The sequence below is a fragment of the Callospermophilus lateralis genome, chromosome 9, assembly GCF_048772815.1.
Source record: "Callospermophilus lateralis isolate mCalLat2 chromosome 9, mCalLat2.hap1, whole genome shotgun sequence".
In the NCBI taxonomy this organism is placed as follows: Eukaryota; Metazoa; Chordata; class Mammalia; order Rodentia; family Sciuridae; genus Callospermophilus; species Callospermophilus lateralis.
This window is the reverse complement of record NC_135313.1, coordinates 109932536-109947853: the sequence shown is the minus strand read 5'-3', so window position 1 is coordinate 109947853 and position 15318 is coordinate 109932536.

The window sequence follows — 15318 nt, the reverse complement described above, 5'->3', positions numbered from 1 at the left end:
ACCATAATCCTACACCTTGCCCTAACTCTAACTCTAAAAATAATCCTAAACCTGATACTGATCCTAACAGTAATCCTAGCTATAAACATCACCCAAACCTTGAATTAACCCTAACAGCAAATCTTGCCTTAACCCTATCCCTAAAACTAGCCCTAAAAATAACCCTAGTTCATACATTAGTCGTTGTCATAACCCTAGTTCTAACCCTAACACAAATCCGAACCCTAATGCTAGCCCTAACCCTAGGTTAAACCCTAATCTTAACCCTAACACAAGCCCTAACCCTAACCCTAAGCCTAGCTCTAACCCTAGCCCTAACCCTATCCCTTACCCTAACCAAAACCTAAACCAAATGCTAACCCTAGTCCTAACCCTAATCATTAGCCTAAATTGAACACTAAAACTATTACTAGTCCTAACCCTAGTCCTCATTATAATTCTGTCCCTAACCCTAACTCTTGTTCTGTTCCTAACAGTAAACCTAGGTCTAAACCTGAGCCTAACCCTAAACCAAACCCTAACACTAGCCCTACAAGTAAGAATATACCTATACCTAACCCTAACATAGATCTAGACCCAAAACTAAAGCTAAATATATCTATAATTCTAGCCCTAGCCCTAAACAAAACCCTAACTCTAGCCCTAACCATAACCCTTAACCTAAACTAAACACTTACCCTACCGATATATCCAAAACTAGTCCTAATTCTGGCTCTAACCCTAACTCTAGTCCTATCTGGAACACTGACCCTGACCCTAACATTAACCTATCTGTAAACTTGACCCTAACCCAAAACCTTGTTCTAACACTAGACCTAATACTAGCCCTAAACATAACATTAGCCCTAAACCTATTCCCTATTTTAACACTAATTATAACCCTAACTGTAGCCTTAACCCTAACCATAGTCCTAACTCTAACCCTAAACATATCACAAAAGTTAGTTGTAATCCTTGGCCTAAAATAAGCCCTAAGCATAACCCTATACTTAACCCTAGCCCTAACACTAACCACTACCACTTGCCTTAGACCTAACTCTAGTTCAAAGCCAAACTCTTATCCTAAATATTACACTAGCCCTATACTAAACCATAACCCTAATGCTAGCCCTTATTCTAACATAAAGCACTTTGAACTTTAGTCTTAACACTGTCAATTACCCTCACTATAACCCAATCCCTAACACTAAACCTAAATCTAAACATAAACGTATCCCAAGATCTAACCACAAAACTAAACCTCACCATAGCCCTAAACCTCGCAGAAATATTAAGCCTTACACTAAATCTAATCCTAAGACTACCCCTAATACAAACCCTAAATTTAACCCTAAATCTACCATTATCCATTACCCTAAACCTAACCCTAACTGTAATGAAAACTCAAGCCATAACCCGAACGCAAAACCAAACCCTGAACATAAACATATCCCTAGACCTGAACATAAATCTAACCTTCACCCTAGTCATTACCTAGCTCAAACAGTAACTCTTACCCTAACCTAACCATAACCTTAGCTCTAAACCTAACACTTAACATAAAACAAACCCTAGCCCTATCCCTGAACCTAACAATAATTTTAGACTTAATCCAAACCATAACCTAGCCCTAACCCTAGCTCTAAATCTATGCACTATACCAAACATAATCCTAATCAAATGCTAACCTTAACCCTATTGCTAAACCTAAACCATCCATTTCCCTAAACCTTAACTGAAACCTAAACCTAACCCTATCCATTACCCTAACCCTAAGCCTAATCATAACAGTAATTCAAGCCCTAAACCAAAACTTTATCTGAAACCAAATGCTAAAACTGACACTAAACCTAATAATACCCCTTACCCTAACCTGACCCTTACCCTAAACATAGCTCTGACACTAGACCTAGCCATAACCTAACCCTAAAACTATTTTTAATCATAAACATAGACTTGATATTAACCCTATCCCTACTTGTAGCCCTGGTAACAGATACCCTAGCACATAACTTAGTCTTAATCCTAACCTAAACACTAACAATAGCCCTAATCCTAATTCTAACTCTCTGCTTAGCCCTAAAGCTAGCTATAACTCCACCCATTCTCCTAAACTTATTTCTAACCCCAATGCTAATCCTAAACCTAACCCTACCACTGGGCATAAACCTGCCACTTACCATAGCCCTAATTCTATCTATAATTTAGCTTTAACACTAACCGTAACCCTAAACCTAGTCCTAAATCTAAATCTAACTGCTGTCCTAGCCATTTCACTAGTTCTAACCCTATCCCTTACCATAACACTAAACCTAGCCCCAACCATAACACTGGATCTAACCCTAACTCTAAATCTAACCCTAACCCAAGCCTAAAGCTCACCCTAACACTAGCCCTAACCTTAACACTAATTCAAAATCTAGCCATACCCTAGCCTAGCCCTAAAACTAAACCGATCCATAGCCCTAAAACTAACCCTAACCCATAGAAGTCAAGATGAAGTGAAACCTTAAAACACAAACTGTTTCTGACAGCAAACTTTGAACTGAGAAGGCCCAACCTGGGAAACATGGTAATGCTAGATAAAAGATGAATCCTGACCGGTATCAAAGAAATTTGAACAAAGCTAACTCTAACCAAAACATAAGTTCTAACCCTAGCCCTAACCCTAATCCTAAAACTAAGCCCTTTCTTGTTTATAGAGCTTGATGATTTAAGTCCCAATCTTGGGGTGCCTAGTAGGGAAAGGTAATAGATTAATTCTGCCCAGTATCAAAAATTCTAATCAATATTTGGGAAAGGTGTTTCAGTACATGCCTATTTCCCCTGTCAAAATTGTTTTTTTCCTGCTTCAGTTTAAAGTACATTCATAAGGAACAAACCAGAGAATGCCCACAACGAAATGATTGAGTGTGTGAAGTTTCATGCAGCTAGAATCAACCCTGTTTCAAACTGTTCCTGACACTGAACCACTGAACCTTGAAGGACCAATCTTGGGTAGCCTACTAAGTTTGGTCAAAGATTAATCCTGTACAGTAGCAAAGTAATCTGAACAAAAAAATTTGAAGCACTTTCAGTACATGTGTATTTTGCTTGCTGCTAAAGAACTCCAAGATAGAGTTGTTTCCTTCTACTTCTGCTTAGAGATACTTCACAGGAAACAAATCAGAGAATGCTCACTGAAACCTGATTGAGTGTCTGAAGTTTCAAGCAGCTAGCACAAACCCTGTTTGATTTCCAGCTTTATTTCCATTCACCCCTACAGGGCTAAAAGAAGAGAAACATGAAATTTGAAACTGCTCCTAAGAGAAAACCATTTTACGTAGGAGGCCCAAACATTTGGGGTATAGTAAATATAAGAAAAAGGTGAATCCTGCCCAGTATCATAGGAATTAAAAAAAACAAAACTAACTCTAACCCTAAAACCAGGTCTAAACCTAGTCTTAACACTAAGTCTAAACCTAAATCTAATCTGTTTAGATAACCTTTTATCATAGAAGTTTTGAAATTGGGGAGTCTAGTGGAGCAAGCTTACACATGAATCATGGGAAGTTTCAAAGAAATCTGACTAAATATTTGGGGGAGCTACTTCAATACATGTATATTTTCCTGTTTTCTCCAAAAGTGTTCTCACATAAATTTGCATTGCATGCTTTAGCTTATTATTAATTTCACAAGGAACAAACCAAAGAGTACCCACAGAGAATTGATTGAGTGTGTGAAGTTTCAAGCAGTTAGCAACAACCTTGTTTGATTTCCAGCTCCATGTCCATTTAACCATGTAGGTAAAAATGAAGTGAATCCATACAATACAAATTGTTCCAGTCAGCAAAGAATTGAGATGAGAAGGCTAAAACCTGGGGAACATAGTAAGGCTAGACAAAAATATATCTTGCCCAGTATAAAAGAAATTTGAACAAGGCAAATTCTAACCCGAACACTAGACCTAACTCTAACCTAACCTGTTTAGAGAAATTTTAATCATAGAAGTCTCAAAGTTGAGGAGCCTAGTGGGCCAAGCTAATAGATGAATCCTGCCCAGTATCAAAGAAATCTGACCAAATGATTGGGGGATGTAGTTAAGTACATGCATATTTTTCTGTAGTCTTGTAAAGTGCTCTTGAATAGTGTTGTTTTTGCATGCTTCATCTTTGGGATACTTTCACAAGGATAAAACCAGAGCATCCTCACATAGAACTGATTGAGTGTGTGAAGTTTCAAGCAGCTAGTAAAAGCCTTGTTTGTTTTCTAGTTCCATTTCCATTTACCCACATAGGTCAAAATGAAGTGAAACTTTAAAATATAAACTGAAATACTGACAGCAAACCAGTGGACATAGTAAGTCTAGGTAAAAGATAAATCCTGCCTAGTCGAAGAAATTTGAACAAAACTACTGTAAACCTAACACTAGATCTATCCTTAATCCTAACCCTCCAGCTCACCCTAGCTTCTTTAGACAACTTTTGATCATAGAAGTCCAAACTAAGGGAGCCTAGTGAGGCAAGCTAACAGATTTATCCTGCACATTATCAAAGAAATCTGAGCAAATATTTGGGGGAAGTGTTTCCATATATGCATATTTTCTTTATTTCTTCAAAAGTGCTCTGTGATAAAGTTGTTTTGCATGTTTCAGCTGAGGGCAACATTCACAAGGAACAAACCAGAGAGTGTCCAAAGAGAACTGAATGAGTGTATGCAGTTTCAAGTAGATAGCACCAACCCTATTTGAGTTCCTGCTCCATTTCTCTTCAACAAATTAGTTCAAAATAAAGTGAAACCTTAAAATACAAACTGAGAAGGCTCAAACCAGAGAACATTGTGAGCCTAAGTAGAAGATGAATCGTAGCCAGTATCAAAGATACATGAACAAAACTGACTCTAACCCTAACAATGGGTTTAAACCTAGCTCTTACCCTAATCCTAATCTGTTTAGAGAACCTTTAATCATAGAAGTTCAAAATGAAGGGAGCCTAGTGGGGCAATCTAACAGATGACTCTTGTGCAGTATCAAAGAAATCTGACCCAAAAATTGGGGAGGTATTTCAGTACATGTATATTTCACTGTTGTCTCCAACATTACTTTTGGATAAAGATGTTTTTGCATGCTTCAGTTTTGGGAAACTTTCACAAGGAAGAAACCAGAGTGCCCAAATAGAACTGATTGAGTGTGTGCAGTTTTATGCAGTGAGCACCAACCATGTTTGATTTCAATTTCCATTTCCATTTACCTGTACAGGTCAAAATGAAGAAAACCTTAAAATACAAACTTTTCCTGACAGCAAATCATTGAAGGGATAAAGCCCAAACCTGGGGAAAATAGTAAGGCTAGGTAAAAGACAAATTATGCCAAATATCAAATTAATTTGAACAAACTCACTCTAACTCTAACACTAGATCTATCCCAATCATACCCTAATTCTAACTTGTTTAAAGTACATATGATCATAGAAGTCCAAAACTTGGGGAGCCTAAGGGCACAACTTAACCAATGAATCTTGTGCAGTATCAAAGAAATTTGATGAAAAATGAGGAGAGGTATTTAATACATTCATATTTCCTTGTTTTTTTTTCCTAAAGTGCTCATGGATAAATTGTTTTTCATGCTTCAGCTTAAGGTATTTTACAAAGAAAAATCAAAGAGTGCCCACAGAGAGCTGATTGAGTGTGTGAAGTTTCATGCAGCTAGCACCAACCCTGTTTGATTTCTAGCTCCATTGGATTCATACCTATTGGCCATAATGAAGTGAAACCTTAAATTCAAAGTGTTCCTGACACTGAACCATTGAATATTGAAGGCCCAAAATTGGGGAGGCTACTAAGGCTAGGTCAAGGATGAATCCTGTACAGTATCAAATTAATCCAACCAAAAATATTTGAAGCTCTTTCAGTATATGAGTATTCTGCTTGTTCCTAAAACACTCAGTGATAAAGCTGTTACTTTCTACTTCATCTTAGGGCTACTTAGATGGCAAACACCAGATTATGCTCACTGAAAATTGATGGAGTGTGTGAAGTTTCAAGCAACAAGCCCAAACCCTGTTTGATTTCCAGCTTCATTCACATTCTCCCCTACAGGGAAAAAAGTAGGGAAGCATGAAAAATGAAACTGTTCTTGAAGGCAAATTCTTTATGTAGGAGGCCCAAACATTTGGAGTATAGTCAAAATAGGAAAAAGTTGAATACTGCACAGTATCATACAAATTTGAAAAAAAAAATTAACTCTTACCTTAACACTAGATCTAATCCTAGTCCTAACACTAACCCTGACTCTAACCTTAACCTGTTTAGAGTTCCTTAGATCCTAGAAGTCCCACATTTGAGGAGCCAAGATTTGTAAGCTAACAGATTAATCTTTCACAATATCAAAGAAATCTGACCAAATAATTGGGGAGGTAGTTCAGTACAAGCACATTTTCCTGTTTTCTCATAAAGTGCTGTCACATAAAGTTGCCTCGAATGCTTCAACTTAGGGCTACTTTTATAAGGAATAAACCAGAGAATGCCCATAGGAAACTGATTGAGTTTGTGAGGTTTGAAGTAGCTAGCACAAACCCGGTTGGATTTTCAGCTCCATTTCTATTTATACTCATGGGTCAAAATGAAATGAAAACTTAAAATACAAACTGTTTAGGAGAGCAAACCCTTGCCCAAAGAGGCCCAAACCTAAAGAATATAGTAAGGCTAGGTAAAAGTTGAATCCTTCCCAGTATCAAAGAAATTTGAACAAAACTAACTCTAACAAATCACTAGCTGTAACCCTATCCCTAAACTAATACTAAATCTAATCTAACCTGTTTAGAAAACTATTGATCAAAGTAGTTCCAAAATAAAGGAGCCCAGTGGGGCAAGCTAACAGATGAATCTTGTGCAGTATCAAAGAATTCTGACCAAATAATTGGGGGGAGGTATTTCAGTAAGTGCATAATTCCCTGTTTTCTCCTAATGTCCTCTTGGATAAATTATTTTTTCATGTTTAATTTTAAGGTACTTTCACAAGTAACAACCAGAGAGTGCCCACAGAGAGCTGATTGAGTGTGTGAAGTTTCAAGCAGCTAGTACTAACTGTGTTTGATTTCCAGCTTCTTTTTCATTCACGTCTATAGGCCATAATAAAGTGAAACCTAAAAATTCAAAGTATTCCTGAAAGTGAACTGGCAAACCTTGAAAACTCAAACTTGGGGATCCTACTAAGACTAGGAAAAAGATGAATCCTGTAAAATATGAAAGTAATCCATGCAAAAAAAATTGAAGCTTGCTCCTATAGTGCTCACAGATGAAACTATTTCTTTCTAATTTAGCTTTGGGCTACTACCACAAGAAAAAAAAAACGAGAGAATGTGCACTGAGAAATGATTTAGTGTGTGAAGTTTCAAGCAGCTAGCACAAACCCTGTTTGAGTCCAGCTCCATTTCCATTCACTCCGATAGGGCAAAACAAATGAAACATGAAAATTAAAACTGCTCCTGAGAGCAAACCCTTTTACTCGAAGGCCCAAACATGGGGAGCATACTAACAATAGGAAAAAGATAAATCCTGCCCAGTATCCAGAAGGTTGAACAAAACTAACTCTAACCCTAACACTAGTTCTAACCCTAACTCTAACCATAACCCTAAGCCTAACCTGTTAAGAGAACCTTTGATCATAAAAGTTTTAAACATGGGGAGACTAGTGGGGAAAGCTTATATATGAATCCTGCACAGTGTCAAAGAAATCTGACCAAATAATTGGGGGAGGTATTTCAGTACATACATATTGTCCTGTTTTTTTCTAAAGTGCTCTTGGATAAACTTTTTTTGCATACTTCAGCTTATGGACACTTTTACATGGAAGAAACCAGAGAGTGCCCACAGACAACCGATTGAGTATGTGAAGTTTCAACCAGCTAGCACCAACCCTCCTATTTCCAGCTCCATTCTCATTTACCCATATATGTCAAAATGAAGTGAGACCTTAAAAACAAACTATTCCCAACAGTGAACCATTGAGCTGAGAAGGCCCCAAACTGGGGCACATAGTAAGGCTAGGTAAAAGATAAATCTTCCTAGTATCAAAAAAATTTGAACAAAACAAACTCTAACCCTAACACTATCTCTAAAGCTAGCCCTAACACTAAACGTAACACTAACCCTTATCTGTTTAGAGAACCATTGATTCTAGAAGTGCCAACCTTGGGTAGCCTAGTGGAGTAAGAGAAAAGATGAATACTTTGTAATATCAAAGAAATATAATCAAATATAATCAAATATAATCATTTTTTTTTCTGGCTCTTCTCATCCATTCTCCTCTACTCTTCCCCCTCTGGTCCTCACAACCTCAACATATGTGAAACTAAGAACTTTCCGTGAAATTAGACATTAAGAACTGAATTACTAGAATTGTATAATATAGAGAAATTGCATAGGCCCCACCTCACAAACTCTTGATTTGCTTTTATTTTCTTTCATTCTCTCTTTCCTTGTTATTTTTTTCTTCTTTTTTCTTTCTTCCTCTGTCCCTCTTTAAGCCTCCTAACTTTTACTATTTATACATAGGGTAATTTAATGAATACAGATAAGGAGTTTGAATTTATACATTCTTTCATAATTTTTCCCTGTCTATTCAGTAGAGTTCTCCTCCAAATTTGCTAATCACATACCCTCATTTCTTTTCCCCTTAACATAGCATCCTACCCCTGACCCTCAGTTCTCTATACACCACCAGAAATGGTATGCCTTTTATGAAACTAATGACTACATTCTAAATAAACGTTGAAGCCATCATCTGTAGACAGAGTCTAAGAATAAATGTATTTATAATAGTTAGGCTTAGGCTTCATGTTAGGGTTAGATTTAGAGTTAGATTTTGATCTTTGGTGGCTAGGGCTAAAGATAGGGCAAGGGTTTGGATTAAGGTTTGGGTTAGGTTTAGGATTATGGTAAGGGATAGTGTTAGATCTAGTAATAGGGCTAGTATGAGAGTTAGAGTTAATCTGAGGGCTAGGATTCGAGTGAGGGTTATGGTTAGGGATAGGGATAAATTAGGGCTATTGTTAGTGTTTGGTTTAGGCCTTAGGTTAGGGTTAGAGTTAAGAGTAAATTTAGGGTAAGGTATTGGGCTATATCTAGTTGAGAGCTAGAGCAAGGGTTAGTATTAGGGTTAGGGCTAAGTTTATTTTTAGGGTTATGTTTAAAGCTAGGTTTAGGGCTAGAATGAGGGCTAATGTTTGTGTTAGTGTTAGGGCTAGTATTAGGGCTAGGGCTAATGTCAGGTCTTGGGTTACAGTTAGGGATAGATTTAGTGTTAGGTTTATGGCTTGGTCCAGTGTAGGGTTTAGGTTTATACTAAGGATAAGTTTTAGAGCTAGGATTATTACTAGGTCAGGAACAAGGTGAGGGTTTGGGTTAGGTTAGGGTTTAGGTTTAGGGCTTGAATTATCATTAGAGTTTTGGGTTAAGGTAATGAAAGGGTTAGGTTTAGGGTTTAGTTGTGGTTTAGTGTAATGGATAGGTTTAGGGTTAGGCCTAGGGTTAGCTTAAGGGTTATCATTAGGGTAATGAATAGGGTTAGACTTAAGATTAGGGGTAGGTTTATGTATAGGATTAGGGCTTTTTTGAGGGGGTTTGGGTTAGATTTACATTTAGGGTTAAAATTTGGTTTAGTGGCTGGGGATGTGGCTCAAAAAGTAGCATGCTCACCTGGCATGCACAGGTCACTGGGTTCGATCCTCAGCACCACATACCAATAAAATAAAGATGTTGTGTCCACCGAAAACTAAAAAAAAAATAAATATTAAAAAAAACTAGGTTTAGGACCCGGATTAAGGATAGGTTTTGGTTTAGATTAAGGCTACGGTTAAGGCTATGGCTAATGTACAAAATAATGTTATGATTAGAGCTAGTGGTAGTTTCAGGGTTAGGGCTACGTCTAGTGTTAGGTTTAAGTTTATGTTTATGATGATGTTTAGAGCTAGGTTTAATGTTAGGGTCAGAGTCAGGGTCCGGATTACTTTTCAGGTTAGGGTTAGGACTAGAATTAGAGATAGGATTAGGGCTAGGTGCAGGGGGTTAGTGCTTGGTTTAGGTTAAGTATTAGGGTTAGAATTATGATTCGGTTTTGTTTTAGGGTTAGGGGTAGAGTTAGGGCTAGTTTTAGGATTAATATTTGTATTAGGGCTAGTGTTAGTGTGAGGTTTAGGCTTAAGTTTAGGGGTAGATTTAGAGTTAGGTTTAGATCTAGGCATTGAACTAGGGCTAAGGATAGGGCTAGGATTAGGTCTAAGTTTAGGGATAGCTTTAGGGTGATGGTAAGGGATAGGTATAGAACTAGGTATAAGGGTAGGGCGAGAATATGAGTTAGTCTTAGGGCTAGGGTTAGGGTTGGTTTAAGGATAGGGCTAATTAGGGCTCAGATTATGAGTAGGGTTAGTGTTACGGGTAGGCCTAGGTTTAGGTCTAGGTTTAGTGTTAGGGTTATGGTTAGGGTTATGATTTAGGTTAAGGGATGGGATTATAGCTACTTTTAAGACTAGGGTGAGGATTAGAGTTAGGGTTATTGTTAGGGTTTGGTTTATGATTAAGGCAAGATTTATGACTAGGATGTGGTCTAAGGTTTGTTTTAGGATTAGGACTAGGATTAGAGCTTGGGTTAATATAAGGTCTAGGGTTACATTTAGGGAGAGTTTTAAGGTTAGGTTTATAGCTAGTTCCATTGTAAGTGTCAGGTTTCTTGTTAGGGTCAGGTTTAGAGCTATGAGTATTATTAGGGTCAGGGTCAGATTTAGGTTTTTTTTTAGATTAAGTTTTAGGGTTTAAGGCTTGAGTTATCATTACGTTTAGGGATAGGTTAATGATAGTTTTAAGTTTAGGGTTCAGGGTAGGTATAGGGTAATGAATAGGGTTAGGGTTAGGGTTAGGGATAGGTTTAGGGTTCAGCCTAGGGTTAAGCAGAAGCATTAGAGTTATCATTAGGGTAATTAATGAGGTTAGAGCTAGTGATAGGGCTAGTGTTATGCTTAGAGTTACATCTAGGGTTTGGCCTTGGTTTAGGGTTAGGGCTAAGGTTAGGGTTATGGTTAGCTTTAGGGTTAAAGCTAGGGTAGGGTTTGGGTTAGGGTTGGGTTTTGCAATAGGTTAGGGCTATGGCAAATGTAAGAACTTTGTTGTAATTAGGGATAGTTTTAGGGTTAATGTTTGAGCTAAGTATAGTTTTGGGGTTAGGTTTGGGTTAAGATGATGTTTAGAACAAGGGTTATTGTTAGTGTCAGGATCAGTGTTCAGTTTAGGATCATGGTTAATGGGAAAGCCAGCATTAGGACTAGGGTTAAGTCAAGAAGAAGGGTTACTGTTTGGCTTTAGACTAAGGGTTATTATTAGGACTAATGCTAGGGTTTTTTTTATGTCTAGGGCTAGAGTAATGGATAGATTAGGATTAGGTTTAGGTCTAGCACTATTGTTATGGTTAGGTTTAGGTATAAGGTTTCCAGTAGGGCTAGGGGTAGAGTTCGGTTTAGGGTTAGGTTCAGTTTTAGACCTATGTTAGTGTTATGGTCAAAATAAGGGTCAGGGTTAGAGTTAGTGTTTGGGCTATGGTTAGAGCTAGAATCAGAACTAGGGTTAGGACTACTAATAGGTCTAGGGTTTTGATTAAGTTAAGGATTAGGATTATTTTTAGGATTAGCATTAAATTTAGGGTTTGGCATATGGTAAGGAATAGGATTAGAGATAGAGTTAGGGCTAGGGTTTGGGTTAAAGCTAGATTTAGGGCTCAGAATAGGGCTAATTTTTGTGTTAGGGTTATGGCTAGGGTTAGAGGAATGGCTAATGTAAGAAATAGGGTTTTAGGTTTAATTTTAGGGTTATGGTTAGGGGTTAAACCTCTAGTGTTACGATTAGGTCTAAGTTTAGGGTAAAACTTAGAGCTAGTGTTAGGGTTAGGTTAATGATAGTCAGGGTCAGGTTTAGTTTTAGGTTTAGGGTTAGGACTCGAATTAAGGCTAGGGTTACTACCAGGGTTCGGTTTAAGGTTAGGATGGTGTGCAGAGCTAGGGTGAGTATTAGGATATGAGTCAGAGTTAGGATTACTCTTAAGGTTAACATTAGGACTCGAATTATGGCTAGGGTTGTGTCTAGGTGTAGTGTTGAAGTTTGATTTAAGTTAAGGTTTAGGGTTAGGACAATTGTTAGGTTTTATTTTACTGCAAGTATTAGGGTTAAGGCTACTTTTTTGATTAGTGATAGGGCTAGGGCTAGTGTTCATGTTAGGCTTAGGTTTAGGGTTAGATTTAGAGTTAGGGTTAGATATTGTGTTAAGACTAGGATTAAGGATTAGACAATGATTATGGCTAGGTTTAGGGCTAGGTTTAAGATTACAGTAATGGTTAGGTTTAAAAGTAGGTATAGGGCTAGTGTGAGAGTTAGAGTTAATCTTAGGGCAACGGTTAGGGTTAGGGTTAGGGATAGGTTTAAATAATGGCTAGAATTAGGGCTACAGTTAGTGTTCACCTTAGGCCTAGAGTTAGGGTTAGGGTTAGGGTTAATTTTAGGGTAAGGAATGGTGTTATAGCTAGGTTTAGATACAGGGTTTGGGTTAGAATTAGGGTTTGGGCGATGGTTAGGGTTAGGGTTATGATTAAGGCTATGGTTTATTTCAGATTAGGGCTAGCATTAGGGCTAGGGCTAATATCAGATATACGGTTATGTTTAAAGATAGTTTTAGGGTTAGGTTTATGGCTACATGTAATGTAAGGGTTAGGTTTAGGTTAGGGTTAGGTTTAGTTTAGGGTCAGGTTTAGAGCTAGAGGTATTATTAGGGTCAATGTCTGTGTTAGAAGTTTGTAATAGGTTAAGATTTAAAGTTATGGCTCAAATTAGCATTATGGTTAGTGTTAGTGTAATGATAGGGTGAGGTTTGGGGTTTAGGTTTGGTTTAGAATAATGCATAGGTTTAGGATGACGGATAGGTTTAGGTTTAGGCCTAGGGTAATGGTTATGGAAATAAATAGGGTTAGAGCTATGGATAGGTCTAGGGTTATAGTTTTGATTAGGGCTAGGTTTAGGATTAGTGTTAGGGATAAAACTCTAGTTAGGGCTTCGGTTATAGCTAGGTTTGGGGTTGTTTGTGTTAGGGTTAGGGCCAAGACTAATGTATGTACTGGGGTTATAATTAGGGTTTAATTTAGGGTTAGGGTTAGTTGTTGGTCTAGTGTTAAGTTTAGGGTTAGGTTTAGGGTGATGTTTAGACTAGGGTTAGTATTATTGTCAGAGTCAGGATCAGTGTTAGTTCTACTTTTCAGTTTAAAACTAGAATTAGAGGTAAGGTTAGGTTTAATTTTAGGGTTTAGTTTAGGTTAAGGGATAGGATTAGGGGTATGACTCAGTTTCATTTTAGGTCTAGTGTTAAAGTTAGATAGAGCTAGGTTTAGGGTTAGGGTTAGGCTTAGGGTTAGGGTTTGATTTAGAGTTAAAAATAGATCTAGGTTTGAGCTAGAGCTAATGATAGGGCTTGGGTAAGAGCTAGGATTAGGGCTAGGATTACAATTCCATTTAGGGATATGGTTAGATCTAGTGATGAGGATAGGGTGAGAGTTAGAGTTAGTCTTAAGACTATTGTTAGGGCCAGGTTTAGAAATAGGACAAAGTTAGTTCTAAGATTAGGGCTAGGGTTAGTTCTTGGGTTTTGGCCTAAAGTTAGGTTTAGGGTTAGAATTAAGGCTAGGTTTAGGGCTAGGATAAGGGCTGGGGTTTGTGTTAAGTTTAGGGCTAGGATTAGGGCTATGGCTAATGTCAGGTGTAAGCTTATGGTTGTGGATAATTTTAGGATTAGTGTTATGGCTAGGTCTACTGTAAGGGTTAGTTTTAGTGTAAAATTCATCCTTAGAGCTAGGAGATTTATTAGGGTCAGGGTCAGTGTTGGAGTTTGTTTAAGGTTAGGTTTTAGGGTTAGGCTTGAATTAGCACTAGGCTGTGGGTTAGGGTAATGATAGGGTTTTCTTTAGAGTTAACATTTGTTTTAGGGTAATTTATAGGTTTAGGGTTAGCAATATGGTTAAGGTTAGGCCTAGGGTTCATATTAGGGTAAGAGTTTTGGTTAGTATAATAGATAGGATTAGATCTAAGATTAAGGATAGCTTTATGGTTCGAAATAGGTCTTGAATTAGGGTTAGGGTTAGGGTTAAAACTAGGTTCAGGCTTAGGTTTATGTTTAGCATAAGGGTTAGGTTTTTAGACAGGATTAGGGCGAGGGTGAGGGTTAGGTTTAGGGTTACTTCTAAAAATAAGATTATAGTATTCACTGGGTTAGAATTAGGATAAGGGCTTGAGACATCATTAGGGATAGGGTTAGGGTTAGGGTAAAATATATGATTAGATGTAGATTTAGGACAATGTTTAACATTAGATTGATGTTTAGGCTTAGATTTAGGGCTAGGCTTATGTTTAGGTTTATAGTATGGGTTAGGGTTTGAGCTAGGGTTAGGTCTATGGCAAGTGTGAGGTTTAAGGTTATGTCTAGGGTTACTTTTCCATTTAGTTTTAGGTTTAGAATTAAGCCTAGGGTTATCTATAAGGTTAGGTTTAGATTTAGAGTAATAGGTAGGTTTAGAGCTAGGTTTAGGGCTAGGGTTAAGGTTAGGATTAGGGCTAGGGTTAGGGTTCTATTGAGGGATAGGTGTAAGTTTATGTTTAGAGTAATGTTTAGACTTTGAGTAGGATTAGGACTAAGGCGAGGGTTAGGTTAGGGTTAGGGATAGGGTTATGGTTAGGGTTTTGCTTAAGGCTTGATTTAGGCCTAGGATTAGCTTTAGGTTTTGTGTTAGGTTTAGGCCTAGGGTTAGGGCTATGGGTAATGTAAGAGCTTGGGTTATGGGCTGGAGATGTGACTCAAGCGGTAGTGCGCTTTACTGGCAGGCATGCGGCCCAGGTTCGATCCTCAGCACCACATACAAACAATGATGTTGTGTCCGCCGAAAAATGAAAAATAAATATTAGTAATTCTTTCTCTAAAAAAAGCATAAAAATTTTAATAAAAGAGCTAGGGTTATGTTGAGAGCTAGCTGTAGGTTTAGGTTTATTGCTAGGTCTAATGTTAGGTTTGGATTTTCAGGTAGGGTCAGATTTAGAGATAGGTTTACTCTAAATGCAGGATCAGTGTTTGGGTTAGAGTTAGTTTTAGGGTTACAGCCAGAATTAGGACTAGGTTTAGGTCTAGGGTTAGGGTTAGTGTTTGAGTTAGGTTACAAATTATTGTTAGGGCTAGGGCTAGGTTTATGTTTATGTCTAGGGCTAGAGTTAAGGCTAGATTTAGGATTTGGTTTAGGTATAGGTATAGTATTAGGGTTTGTTCTAGGGTTAGCATCAGTTTTG